The following is a 13508-nucleotide window of genomic DNA, read 5'->3' as shown; positions in this document are numbered from 1 at the left end:
TATATCCGCTTGTGCAGCCAGGCACAAAACACGTCAGCATGTTGGCTGAATGTTATGGCATTTCACATGTGAAGCATGGGACACGGCGAGGAATCGGACAGCACTTCGTGGGGGAGAGCGGCTGGCCTTGAACGCCGGCGACTTTGTTGACTGTTCGTAACAGCGAGCAAATCTATCATCGGCAGTTGCTTACTCACAGCACAAACACAGTTCACACCTCAAAACGAGAAGAAAACAACGAGCAAATCTATCGGCAGTCACTCACTAACAGCACATACACAGTTCACAACCTCAAAACGAGAAGAAAACAACGAGCAAATCTATCGGCAGTCACTCACTAACAGCACCTACACAGTTCACAGCCACAAAACGAGAAGAAAACAACGAGCAACCCCACAGCACGACCCAGAAAACCATGGCCACTGGCACACCGAAACGCAGGCCTGCACCGGCCGGCCCGTCGGCACCGCGCAAAAGTCGACCGCAGCGCCCTCACACCCCCTAGGAGTAAGACGCGCCCGGCTTCGGCGGCGGAGTTTCGAAACTGAAATATATCTATAAACGTTGGTACACCACGGAGGAAGGTGATACACACGGTGCTAGCGATGACACTGCTGCCGCGTCGCAAATGTCTCTCTCAAAAACTGAAACAAGTCACAAAAATGGCGTTTCCAATTTAGGTTATTTGATAATAATTATCATCAAAAACGGTTGTAATACACTGCCTACTTGTTAAATATTATAAAGCTACTTTAACGACGTTGTTTATATTGACGGTGATCTATCCAAACAGCGAAGAAAAAAAAAGTTTCGTTTGGCGAGCCATCGCCCAGTCAAGCCAAGCCACTGGATTTGTTTTGTTAGTCCTGTTGATAATGGCAGCGTGCTTGTAGTGCCAGTGCAGATACGATTCTATTTTCTTCCCCAGCTACGGAGGTAAGACTGCTACATTTATTTATTTATTAAGAATACAGTCAAAGACTTCAGAACTTCGTATGAGTACTACAATGTGTTTCCGTCGCAGGTGCCAGCATGCCTAAAGCGAAGGAAAAGTCTTACACGTGCAAGAAAGCGTCATTGCAAACAAAGGCAATATTTCGGGATTTCGGATTTCAAGCCGGCAGCCAGCCGTCAACGTCTGAAGGAATCGGGAACTTCGAACAATGCAGTAGTGCGTGTGGTACACTACGCGCATGCAGTAACACATGCTGTGCCAGTGAGTGTGCGAGCATTTGCGTGCCTGGGGCTGACGAAAACACTGCGGCTACATCAGCAGCTACTCAGGCGGATTGCTGCAGCTCGGCGCCCCCTGAGGGCAGTTCGCCTTGCGTCACCGAAAGTGACTCAACGGACACATCGCCTACAAAATGTTCACCCTGTTCGTCCACCGGAGCATCGCACACTGAACCCGAAGGCTCGCCAATGCAACTCAGCGATGTGCCTTCTCCTGTAAGCGGAGTCCCGGAGGTACCTGTTTGTTCATCTTCCACTGATGCATTGTCAAAGCACAAAGATTTTGTTGTGTCACTGCGCAGTTGGGTCATCAAAGAAAATGTTACTCATACAGCTTTGTCCGCTCTTCTAAAAATTCTCAAGGTCAGTACTTTCGATTCTTCATCTCTGCCTAGCGACGCTCATACTCTTCTCGCCACGCCTAGAGATACACAGCGTGCACCTGTTGTCAGTTCAATGGTACCGGGACATTACTGCCACTTTGGGCTACAGAAAAGCCTCGAGAATGCTTTATCAAAAGCACGTTATGAAGGCAGTCATGTTTCTCTTGCCTTTAACATTGACGGGCTGCCAATTTCCAAAAGCTCCACCATGCAGTTGTGGCCCATACAGTGCATGATTCGTGAAGATCGAAGAATACCACCCTTTGTAGTTGGAATTTTCGCATGCCCAGAAAAGCCTGCTTCAGCCAATGAGTTTCTCAACAAACTTGTCAGTGACCTGCAACAGCTTCTTTCCCAAGGAATGATTTTTCATGGGCACCTAATTGATGTTTCTTTGAAGTGTTTTGTTTTGGATGCCCCAGCACGATCATTTGTGTTTCAGATTAAAGGACATACAGGTTATTCTGGGTGTCCTAAGTGCACAGCTGAGGGTACATACAGAAACAGTCGACTCAGCTTCCCTACTACGTCATCCACTTTGCGTACGGATGATTCTTTCAGGCGTCAGATTGACTCTGACCATCACCGGGGCGCATCAGTATTAACATCACTGCCCATAGACTGTGTGACCTCTGCACCACTGGACTATATGCACCTGTTGTGTTTGGGGATTGCGAAAAAGCTGCATAATGCTTGGCTAAGTAGTCCTTTAGACATAGCGCCTTGGGCCTGCAAAGCGCAGACAATTCTCTCACCTTAATGTGTTGTTAGCACCATATGTGCCGAAAGGTGCCCTGCATCATTGGCCGTGAATTCAAAGTAAAAGAAAACTTGTATGAGAAGCCATTTATTTCTGGCACCATTGATGTTTTTGTGGTTTCATAGCTTTCTGGTGTTAAATGTTGGCCATTAATAAATGTACGCAAGGTTGCTAGGTTACCCTGGCACGGAAAATTTGTTACTATTCCACTGCTTCATCTGTCTTGAGGGCACTAAAAGAAGAATTGATTGCATTTAGGATAGATTACCCTTCAACAGTTTTTGACACACCGCTTTGCTATGAAGAGATGCTTTGTTTTCTTAAAGGGGAACTCCGGTGCATTTTCGACCATACTGAGATAATGCTGTTTTCAAATAGTATTGACAATCCTGCAAAGGCTAAGGTGGTTAATTTTGCCCAGGTACTCATCAGTAATTTTAATTAAGCAATAAGCGACAAGTCAAAATAAAGACCAAAATGGGAAGCTGCTCTGTCATCCATGGTGGGTATCAGATGACGTCTCGAGAATTCGTCGCTGATGACGTCACGAGATCGGCTACACCCCGCCACGGCTTGCTAGGGTGCACACATAGCTCACATTCCTCTTCTGATGCGCGAAAAGCAAGTTGGCGATATCGACGCAGAAGCAAGCTGTGCCAGAGCGTCTGAACTTACTTGTGACAAGTTCAGCAATGATTGCAGCTACTATCTCAGCGCAGAAGCATCGCTTTTTGATTTCGACCTGCCGGCGCGTGAAGCATCTGACATGCCCCGAATCGATTTTCTTGTTGCTCAATATTGTAAGACTGACATCAACGATGACGAACACGTATACAGCTGACAAAACTGAACTGTGCTAGCGTTGTCACCTCGTAGAAGAAAGCGCACGTTGCATCTGTCTGCCGGGGAATGCAGGGTTTTCCAAAAGAGTAGGCCCTTACGTCACATGCACAGGGTGGCCTGCGTTTACTAGTGTGATTGCAGAATCGGCTACTAATTTTAAAATTTGTTTTCCAAGAAACTGAATGACTTAGGGTGCATAATTTGGCACATATTATCACGGTACCAATGAAAACACATGTTTAAAGTTTTATTGAAATCAGTTAATATTGAAAAAACGCTGGAGTTCCCCTTTAAGTGGTTGTTACATGAAAGTTTTAATTTGTTGTTTTCTTGCGTTAAATGATATGTGGGCTTTAACATCCCGAAACCACCATATGATTATGAGAGACGCCGTAGTGGAGGGCTCCGGAAATTTCGACCACCTGGGATTCATTAACGTGCCCCCAAATCTGAGCACACGGGCGTACATTTCAGCTTCCATCGGAAATGCAGCAGCCACAGCCGGGATTTGATCCCGCGACCTGCGGGTCAGCAGCTGTGTACCTTAGACACTATAGGACCGTTGCGTTAAATGTTAAGCCAAGCCCTGCTGATCCTAGAAAATAAGTGTAAGTGCTCCCTGAAAAAGTAATTACAACATGTTATTAAAAACTAGTCTTGGTTCCTACTGTACTCTCAAGTCGCGATATGAGCTCTTCACATGCTGGAGCAAGAAATTGTGATGTTCCCATGGCCAGGCGAGTATCCTGTATGACGTCGCCAGAATTAGTACTGTAGCCTGACGTCAAGCTAGTGTCGATGTCGCGAGGTGCACCTTGGGAAAATTGGCTTTACTAGTACTGAGGGAAAAATGGCACTAAATTGGGACGAAGAAAGAATGACCGCACAACACTGAGGAACAACTGTGTGTGTGTTTATTACACGGGAAAATATAGAGCTGCAAAAACAAATAGGACTACAACACTTGCTCATAAAGATGAAAAGCAAGATGAATCTCTCACGAGTCAAAATGTCCAAAGTTAACAGCTCAGAAACATGTTCTCTTTTTCGAGGAGGGCAAGTGGAGGCTCACTGACACACGTGTCCTTTCTTCCTAATATGGAAGGCTTCGTTGATTTCACACTCGATCTTGTTGTACTATCGTGAAAGTATCTTTCAATTATGGAAGAGCTGGGTGCAGCTGCACGAGGAACAATGGGCTGCTAAGGTGCTGCTTGTTGAAGTCTTGAGATTGAACGGGCGCTCATTCAGGTGATCGTTCAAACATTGACTGGTCTGTCCAGCATAGGTGTAGCCACATGACAACGGAATGTCGTAATACATTGTTAATGCATTCCTCGTACTGTGTCCTGTGCTTCTTTATGCACGCATGCTCTTTGGGGTTACTTTACTTTTTCGCATAGGCTGCCGAGAAAGCCTTACGCCTGCTTTGCTAACGATCTTGAGTGCATGGCTCGCACCGCGTGCGTAAGGGATGGCGGAAATTTTTTGTCTTGTGCTGGGTATTTTCTGGTGCTTTGCTCAGCACAGGAAAGACAATAAATTTTTGTCGTCTCTTAGGTACATAGTTTGAGTCATGCGCTCATGCAAATCGTGTATCAACTGGCCCTTCAAGACACCCTTCTGGCTTTAATTCCAAAATAATCTATCTCGGCATTTGCTGTACTTCACACTTGCTCCGAGCTATCTCTATACACAGGAGATTTGTAGGGCAGAGTAAACTGTCCTTCAAAAAAAAATGGTGGCACTACCCCTTTAATATGACAGTTATTTGGTCACTATATTGTGCTAGCAGTGAAACGAAACAGCCACTATTGTGCAATAAACATTCACATTCTCCAAAGATAAAGAGGTGTATTGGTTGTGCTTGAATTAAAACTGATGTCTATGTGAGGACTGTTCATAGTGTTTAAGAGATATCCATGTCATAAAGGTATCTTAATTGTCCCATTGCATTGTTCTATGTAGAGCTCTAAAATGCTTCTGGGCGAACGACATTTTTATGTGTAATTAATGTTTATTGTACTTAATAAACAATAAAACTGTGTCATCCATTTTCAGCATGTGATGGAATTGAGCCCTGTGCTTTCCATGATGTGAATTTGTCTCATACATTTTTTTGGTATTTCCCATTTCATGTTTGTTTTTGTATTTTTGCAACAGTCATATTTGTCGCCTGTTCTGCAGTATTGTATTGGAATGGTGTTTTGCATCATACTGGATTTTGTCAGTTTTTAACTTAAACCTTTTTTATTTCTTGCTAAATGTTCTTGACATTTTTTGTTTGTACCAAAGCTTGTGTCTTTATGACCCTGTAAGTTTTAATTTTGATATTACAAAATGAAATAATCACAGTTAACTTCTTTCATTGTATTACCTTCACTGCTAGAATTGTGTGGAGCTGTGCTTTTATTCTCATCATTGTGTTCACACTTCAACTTGAACATCGTACTTGATTTAATTAGTGTTTGCTTAATTTATTTATTCATTATTACTAGAGTACATGATTTGACCTAATGATAATAAACATTTTATTGCATCTGAGACCTTGTGTGAGCCCAATCTTCTTACGCTTTAGCACTTGTTCCTGGGCAAGTTGATGCCTAAGTTTGCCAAACATATGTTATTCTGTTTTATCGATGGTAAAAGCTTGAAAACAAATAAGCTTCTAAGCATGCACAGTGGCATGAAAGTTCGCTGTACTCTTTCACGTCGCTGTGCATGATTGTTTTTTCTAGCTTATACCATCAATAAACAGCTGGTAATTGGCACTCCGGATCCCTAGTCGTCACCTTATTTGTGTCCATGAATCTTGTTTTAATTTAGCATTGCACCAGAAATAATTTTAGCGCTTTGATATTTAATCTGCAGCAAAAGGGTTCTTGTGAAAGACGTTCAAGCATCAATTGCGAGAGTGCACAAAACCTCAAGGACCCTCGATATTACCACACACACACACACACACACACACACATATATATAGCTAGGTATTTGTGCTCGCTCAACATCAGCCTCGGACAGGCCGCATGGACATTCAAAGGACCATTAGGGGGTAGATTATTTATGCACAATGAATAAGAAATCAATATACATATCTATTATGAACATATATGTACCTGTGTATATGTATATTATATCCCCTGATGGTCCTTTTAATGTCCGTGTCGGCTGTCCAAGACGGATGACGAGCGAACGTACAAATTTGTTACCTTTGTACATTCACAGTATGTCCACTGGACGTACATTGTACGTCCGCGGATATCTGATGGATGTCCGGAATATCCGAGACGGACGTCCCGACGTATTCCTAACGGATATCCGTGGTTACTTGGGTACGGAAACCGTGTTGAGAAGGCGACAGGATGCGTTCGTTTTCAAGATATATATTGATATGTTTTAAGATAATATGTTCAAGAAGTTTGCTGCAAGTGCAAGTAAGAGATATAGGCCTGAAGTTATTTACGTCATCTTTTGGGCCTGATTTGTGTATCGGTTTAACTTTGGCTTTTTTCCAATCATCCGGTATGGTGCAAGTTGCTAGGGATTTATCAAATATGATGCACAGATATTTTGCCATCCACTCCGCATATCGGTTGAGAAACAAATTTGGAATGTTATCTGGTCCTGAGGCTTTTTTTGTGTCAAGTTGGAGGAGCAGATGAAAGATACCTTGTTCGGTTATCACGGGCAGTTCCAATGGTTCTTTGTTCAAAATGTCGATTGGTGGTTGATTGCCGTCATCGGCCGTGAAAACTGATTGGAAGTGCTCATTGAGCGAAGAAGGGGTAATAAAGCCATCTTGAGGATGACTAGTGTTTTCGCTAGACTTTGAATTTTTAAGAAAGCCCCAAAATTTTTGCGGCGAGTTTTTGATGAAACTAGGAAGGGTGTTAGTGAAATAGTTCTTTTTTGCGGTTCTTATTTTTAACTTCATGTCGGTGATGGCAGTTGTGAGAGCAGTCTTAGAATTGCTTTTACTTAGTTTTAGAGATTTCCTGAGTCTTTTAACTTTGCGTTTCGCGTGAATGATATCACGATTAATCCAGGGATTATATTTCTTTGATCTTTTTGTTTTGTTTGGTACATATATTTTCATACAGTGCGTTATGGTATGTTTAAATTTTAACCACAATTCATCGACACTTATGGATGCGCGTTTCGAATCTTCTTCAAACGGTGCTAATTCCATTGATAGATGATCAATTATGCTGGTGTCATCTGCATTCTGAAAATCTGGAACGTTTTTTTGCGAGTGGCAGTGGCTTTTTTTGGCACAAATTGAAGCGCTGCACACGATTAGCTTGTGGTCCGATATCCCATCGAGAATTTCAACACTGTGTTTGTCACTTGGAAAATGGTCGCTTAAGAATACCAGGTCAAGTATATTAGAGCTCTCCGCCTGCACCCGTGTTGGCTCCATTATTATCTGCTTGAGGTTAAAAGATAGCATTGCATCAAAAAGGGTTTCTGAGTTTAAGCACTCGTGCTGCATGGTCCGCCAGTTTATGTCGGGCAGATTAAAGTCCCCCAAAAGGATTAGTCTCTTGCCTTTCACATTGCGCTGCATGTATGCGTGCAGTTATTGCATAGCGATATGGTCTGACCCTGGACTGCGATAAACACAACCAACTACGATTGAAAATGAGCCGCACAATAAATTGCAGAACACCGCTTCAGCACCCTCAACAACAGGTATCTGTGTGAATCGAATACGTTTGTTAATAAGAATGGCAACTCCACCACCGCGTGTTGCTCGGTCCTTTCTCACAATGCAGTAGTTTGGAGATGCTATTTCGGCGTCTCCAATCTCGTTTGAAAGCCACGTTTTCGTCACAGCCAAGAAGTCAGGGTCGACAGTAAGAAGTACTGATTCTAGCGAGTCGAGTTTGTTCAGTATGCTGCGTGCATTCACATTGACAAAAACTATTTTGGACGTGGTTGATGGCGGCGAGTGCGCATGGGTGGTGTTCCTTCTTGGTTTTTTGGGTTTTTTTGATTGGAGGGAGCATTGCGTTCTGTTTTGATCTCAACCTTACCGCCCGCGGTATCATCCCAGCGGTAAAGTACTCGATTGATACTAATCTTGTCGTATACCAACCATACTTTGTCTCCAGGTTCTTTGTTAGACTTGGCGCTATCCCACAGCTTTTTCCTTATGCTACGAACACGAGCTGAAAAGTCTTCACTAATCGCTAATTTAGTTCCTTTGAGCTTTTGGCAGTTTTTTAGGATTTTGATTTTGTCACGCGTGTCGAGAAGTTTTAAAATAACTGGCCTGGTTTTATTAGCGTCTGGCTTTCCGAGCCTGTGAATTCTTTCGATTGCTACAGGCTCTAGTTCCAGTGTTTTCCTAATAATCGTGTTGTTAACAGTTTGTTCGAGTGAGACATCATCCTCATCGTGCTTTTCGGGAATGCCGTACACAATCAGGTTCCCTCTTCTAGAACGATTTTCCAGGTCGTCAAGCTTTAGTTCAAGGTCTGAAACTACTTTTTGCAGGTGCGTTACTTGATCCGTGCAGATTGTTATTTTGCTATGAAGCGAGTCCAGCAATTCTAGTTTCTTATCTATGGCGGTTAGCCTCTCCTCTTTTATTTCTTTTAAGTCGCCTGCAATTACCTGCAGTTGTCTCGCGATGTGCGCTAAGTCTGGACCGGGATTTGTCTCTACATCGCCAGCAAGCAACAATACGTTCACAACATGAGATGACAAGTCATACAAAAATAAACATAGCAGCCTTGGGCACGGCAGCACAAGTAGGCACAAATCATTCGATCGATAGCACTTCCCATAACGTTTTCTTACCTGCGCAAGAAAGACGAAGGGGTTAGACTTCATTTCTGCGGTGCCACCGTGCCCAATGTCCAGCAGCGATCCTCTGGCGGCGTATATGTTGGGCGCGAGGTGCGCCCCCTGGGCTCTGCCGCATACTGCGTCGACGCTGATGGTCGCCGCTGTAGGGCTTCCGTGCCGATATCCGCTGTGATGGCACATGTGCTGCGCGGACGACACACCAAAACTGGATTCGGCGACGAGCTGCGTTGTGTTGCCTCGCTGTGGTTCGCTTCTTCCATGCAGCCGGTATCAGCAGCAGTGTGGTGAGCAACTGCTGCTGGTGAGCAAGATGAACGGACGAAAGTACAGACAGACTAGCAGACTGATAGACGGACGTATGAATGGAAGGACGGACAGACAGACGGACCGACGCATGGATGGACGCATGGATGTATATCGTATGACCATTAGAAACCAACCAGGATCCGAGGAACATGCATCGACCTAGTATTTGCCAATTTTCCACTGCAACCTATACCGGAACCACTCACCCTTCATTTCACGGACGATAAAGCCGTCATAATGAAAGGACATAGTTAAGTTATCCTTCTCGTTCGTTGATCTCCTTGATGTGGATTGAAGTCCCGTCAAGGAGATGATCGGCGTCGATGAAGCAGGAGGCAGGTTGGAGGTAATGAAAACTTGAAGGTATATTACAGCGAAATATTTACAGTCATATGTACATCTTGCCGAAGCACACTCATGATAACACAGACATCAACAGCGTCTTACTCTTCTACTTAACTTTTCTTAAGTTAGAGCCTAGAACACTGTTACTACATACAACATACTTAGTCTCACTGTTCGACCACTAAGTGGTTACGGCCCAGACAAAAGTTGCATCGTACGGAGTCGTACTGCTCTATCAGTTAAGTGATTGCAGCCTCGACTGAAGAGAAACGGATTCCCCCCAGTCTTAAGCATCTTGCGGTAACAAAGAAAAAGGGGAGGGGGCCACTGCTGGTCCGCCTCAACATTCTCTCATCCAATCTGTTTCCACTAAGATTAAGTCACTCCCTACTGGGCTGACCTTACTCTCGACAGCAGCGCTTCTACAGTTTAAACAGGCGTTTTTGGTACTGTTTCCCATCATGTCTCTCTCTCTCCACCTCCCACGCGCTCAAGAATTCTAACGCTCGGGAGATACCGGCATTGTAGACGCGGTACATTCATGCCCTTTCCCACACCCAGCGAGCCGAGACGAACCTCCAAAGCCGGAAATTGAATGATTGCGCGCGGAACGTGATTGCCCCTGCAGGTAGCAAGCAGCCTTTGACTTTCTCCGCTTACCTTGTGCTCGGGTCGTGCATCGCTGCGAATTTGAGCCGATCACCAGAACAGAGCGTGTCGCCTACTTCCACTGAGCTCGCGCCCGGCAGTCGAGGCAGGACGGGGTTGCTTAATCCCATTGTGCGTTTGCCCCCGGAAGGGGTGACTTGTCTCTAAACCACAAACTTTCCAAGCCGGTTGGCAGAGCGGGTTCGTTTCACATTGTGTGTTTGTCCCCGGCAGCGGAGGGGACGAACGTAGTTTGCATTCCAGAGGATAAGTGGTGTATAGTTACATGGGCATACCGAGAGAGAGTCGAGAAAGAAGCTTTGTATAACGTAGCTTCCCGCGCTGTCGTCCCATGCTCAAAGGAAGCAATTTGCGACCTTGCCGAGAGAGATCCGAGTAAGAGGCTTTGAATAACGTAGCTTCTGGTGCTGTCCCATCCGCACGATCAACTTATGAGCGGCAAAACATAACAGACATCTCAAGCCATCCATCGTCTCTAAAAACAAATAAAAGTTGCTTTGTCTATATACGCACACAGTGTTTTTGACGAAGTCTTTAGACCATGATCGACTGGGCAAAACACACGGAAGATTCACGGTTTTACCGATGATTCTCTCCGTAGCTTTGCCCACTCGTCATAATTCACCCCGTAGATATGCTGGAATTTCTTTCTTGGTGACGTGTACAAAACACTGGTAGATACTAAGTGTCCATCATCTGTGACACATCCCGCGGGTATGTGCCACTGTCTGCTTGGGACTGTTTGATGACGTACGCAAGCGGATGGTGACATAATTAATGTCGTGACCAGTGGATCCTATTGATGAAACCAAGATCCCTCCCACACGAATTTTGGTTCCCACCAAGCTAAGGGGCTGAACACGAGAGCGTCTCGAACTAAGCGGATAGATAGATAGATAGATAGATAGATAGATAGATAGATAGACAGACAGATAGATAGATAGATAAATAGGCGCCAAAAGTGCTTGCAGTAAGGGAGAGAAGAGAAAGGCACGAGGGACCAAATCAACAAAACCTGGGCTACATTTGCCCCCTCTTGCTTTTTATTCTTTTCTGTATATATTGCCTAGGTCTTGCAATGAAGCTTCAGTTGATAGTCTGCGCTTGTCTTTCCTTTTTCTCTTCTTCGTGTTCCCGCCTGTTTTCTGCGCAGTACACTTGTGGATCAGTACCAAGTTACCCAACTAGCCATTCTTTTGTGCTTCAGTGAACCCACCCCTCCATTGATCAACCAATAGACACGTCAGTGTTTTGAGAAAGTGTGTATGACTTGTCCAATCAATGTACACGATTTGTTGAAGACTGTTTCTTTTATGTCTATTGAGAGTAAGTCAGTAGTAAATGTAGGATATGTATACGTCGCCGTTGGTGAAGTTGACAGTACGAGCGGTGAGGAATAGTTGGTTAATGCAGCCCGCTGAGGAGCAAGAGGTTGTTGGTTCGAATCAAATCTAATCATCAGACTTAATAATGTTTGGGTATTTTGCACACACACACACACACACACACACACACACACACACACACACACACACACACACACACACACACACACACACACACACACACACACACACACACACACACACATGTATATATATATATATATATATTCATTCATTCATTCTAGGCATGACGGCGGCAGCAGAAATCAACCGAGAGTGTCCGTATTATAGCTATCGCAATTAAATTCGTAAACAGGGTGTGCGCCTTGAAGCCGATGTTTCGACAAGCGGACTAGTTTACTCCAAGGCAAAACTTCTACAGCAATATTTTGTTAGAGCGAAGCTTTTAGGCACGTGTTTGTGCGTTGAGTGGCGTCACCTTCACCATTGCCATCACCGTTGGTGGCCTAACCGATAAACGCGAGAAAGTGACCGTCATCAACATTAAAATACCAAAGAAATATCTAGATGCGAATGGGCATTAAACTTTTAGGGCCCTCGGCCGGACAGTTGACTATTGTACCACAAATCCAGGCTGCTTTTTGTTTCTTTATTGTAATGCTTCAATCTTCAAAAATACAAACTTTTTACAATTATTCCATGTACGACGGACATTCTATGCATGCTACCTCATCCGCCGTATCCGTTTGCATTGTTTCTTAGTATTCTAGAAAATAAGTTAGTGACTCCCGAAAGTAGCATTCGCATCAGCACGATGTACAGCCATGCGCGAAAGCCAGATAAATGCAGAAGCAGGCCGGTGCCAGAAACAAATGTGTGAAAAAACGCCGTAAAGGCTCGGCCATTAAATGAAAAAGAAGGTGGCAAAGGCTACATCTCGGCTCAGCAAACACGTCCACATATGTATTACAGCGTGACAGTAGAGAACAAAAACAACTAGTCATCAGAGAGGGCTACTTGCGCAACGAGTGACATAATGGGCGCTGTTCTGCTAATAAAGTTGTTTACTACTACTTCACGAAAATTGGGAGTTATGGCGTAGTCGATGTCTTGCACAAACCGAGGCCTTCAGGCAGAGTTGGCCTTGCGCGAACATCAAGCTGCGCTTAGAATTTGCATCACGCAGTGTCGTAATCATCGGTGACTTTTACAGCGAAACCTGTTATAGGATCACAAAAAGGGTCACGTGTGATGCCGTTGTTGTCCGCCGCCGGTATCCGTAACCACCTTCACAAAGAGTGAAAGAAATGTTTGCAAACAATCAACACCAAGAACACAGTGGGATTCGTACCCGATACTCTGCGTGACAGCCGAGTAATCTACCACTGAACCACGCCGGAGCTTGGGACTCTCTTATAAACTGCCCTTAGGAAGGCTTGGGGTTGGAAAAAGAGCTGCGTTAATATCAGTAATAGTGTTTTAAAACAGCAAAGCAACAACCAGGTAAGGCGAATTGTGCAACGAGTAGGTCGTCCAATGCTCCAACCCGCTACGAAAGCTTGTTCTTGATCACTTATGTAATTATGTCGTAGTGGGTACACAGCAAGGGCGCGATTCCACTTCAGGCCTAATTCTTTATTGTCGTCAGCCACTGCATAAAAATTGCACAAAATTTGTTGCAAGTGTGTTGCGGATACCATGCTTCTCCTATGAATGACAAAAATAACATAGTCTTGTGAATACCAATCTATTACAGAAAGTGTGATTAATTATGGCGTAGTGGGTACCCAGCAAGTGTGCTTGTAGCAG

At 44.4% G+C, this 13508-nt stretch overlaps 1 protein-coding gene and 1 long non-coding RNA gene across 3 annotated transcripts in view; one reads left to right on the top strand and one right to left on the bottom strand.

Moving 5' to 3' along the window:
* The window catches only part of LOC119168921 (monocarboxylate transporter 11), a 109650-nt gene that overhangs the window by 60736 nt on the left and 35406 nt on the right, over window positions 1-13508 (bottom strand). The gene's annotated exons all lie outside the window — the stretch shown is intronic.
* LOC142804184 (uncharacterized) lies at window positions 573-5763 on the top strand. Its single transcript, XR_012894498.1, has 2 exons — window positions 573-936; window positions 1025-5763. It is a non-coding gene; the product is annotated as an uncharacterized LOC142804184 (long non-coding RNA).

This window comes from Rhipicephalus microplus, chromosome 3, assembly GCF_043290135.1.
Source record: "Rhipicephalus microplus isolate Deutch F79 chromosome 3, USDA_Rmic, whole genome shotgun sequence".
In the NCBI taxonomy this organism is placed as follows: Eukaryota; Metazoa; Arthropoda; class Arachnida; order Ixodida; family Ixodidae; genus Rhipicephalus; species Rhipicephalus microplus.
This window is presented reverse-complemented; position numbering and strand designations above follow the sequence as displayed.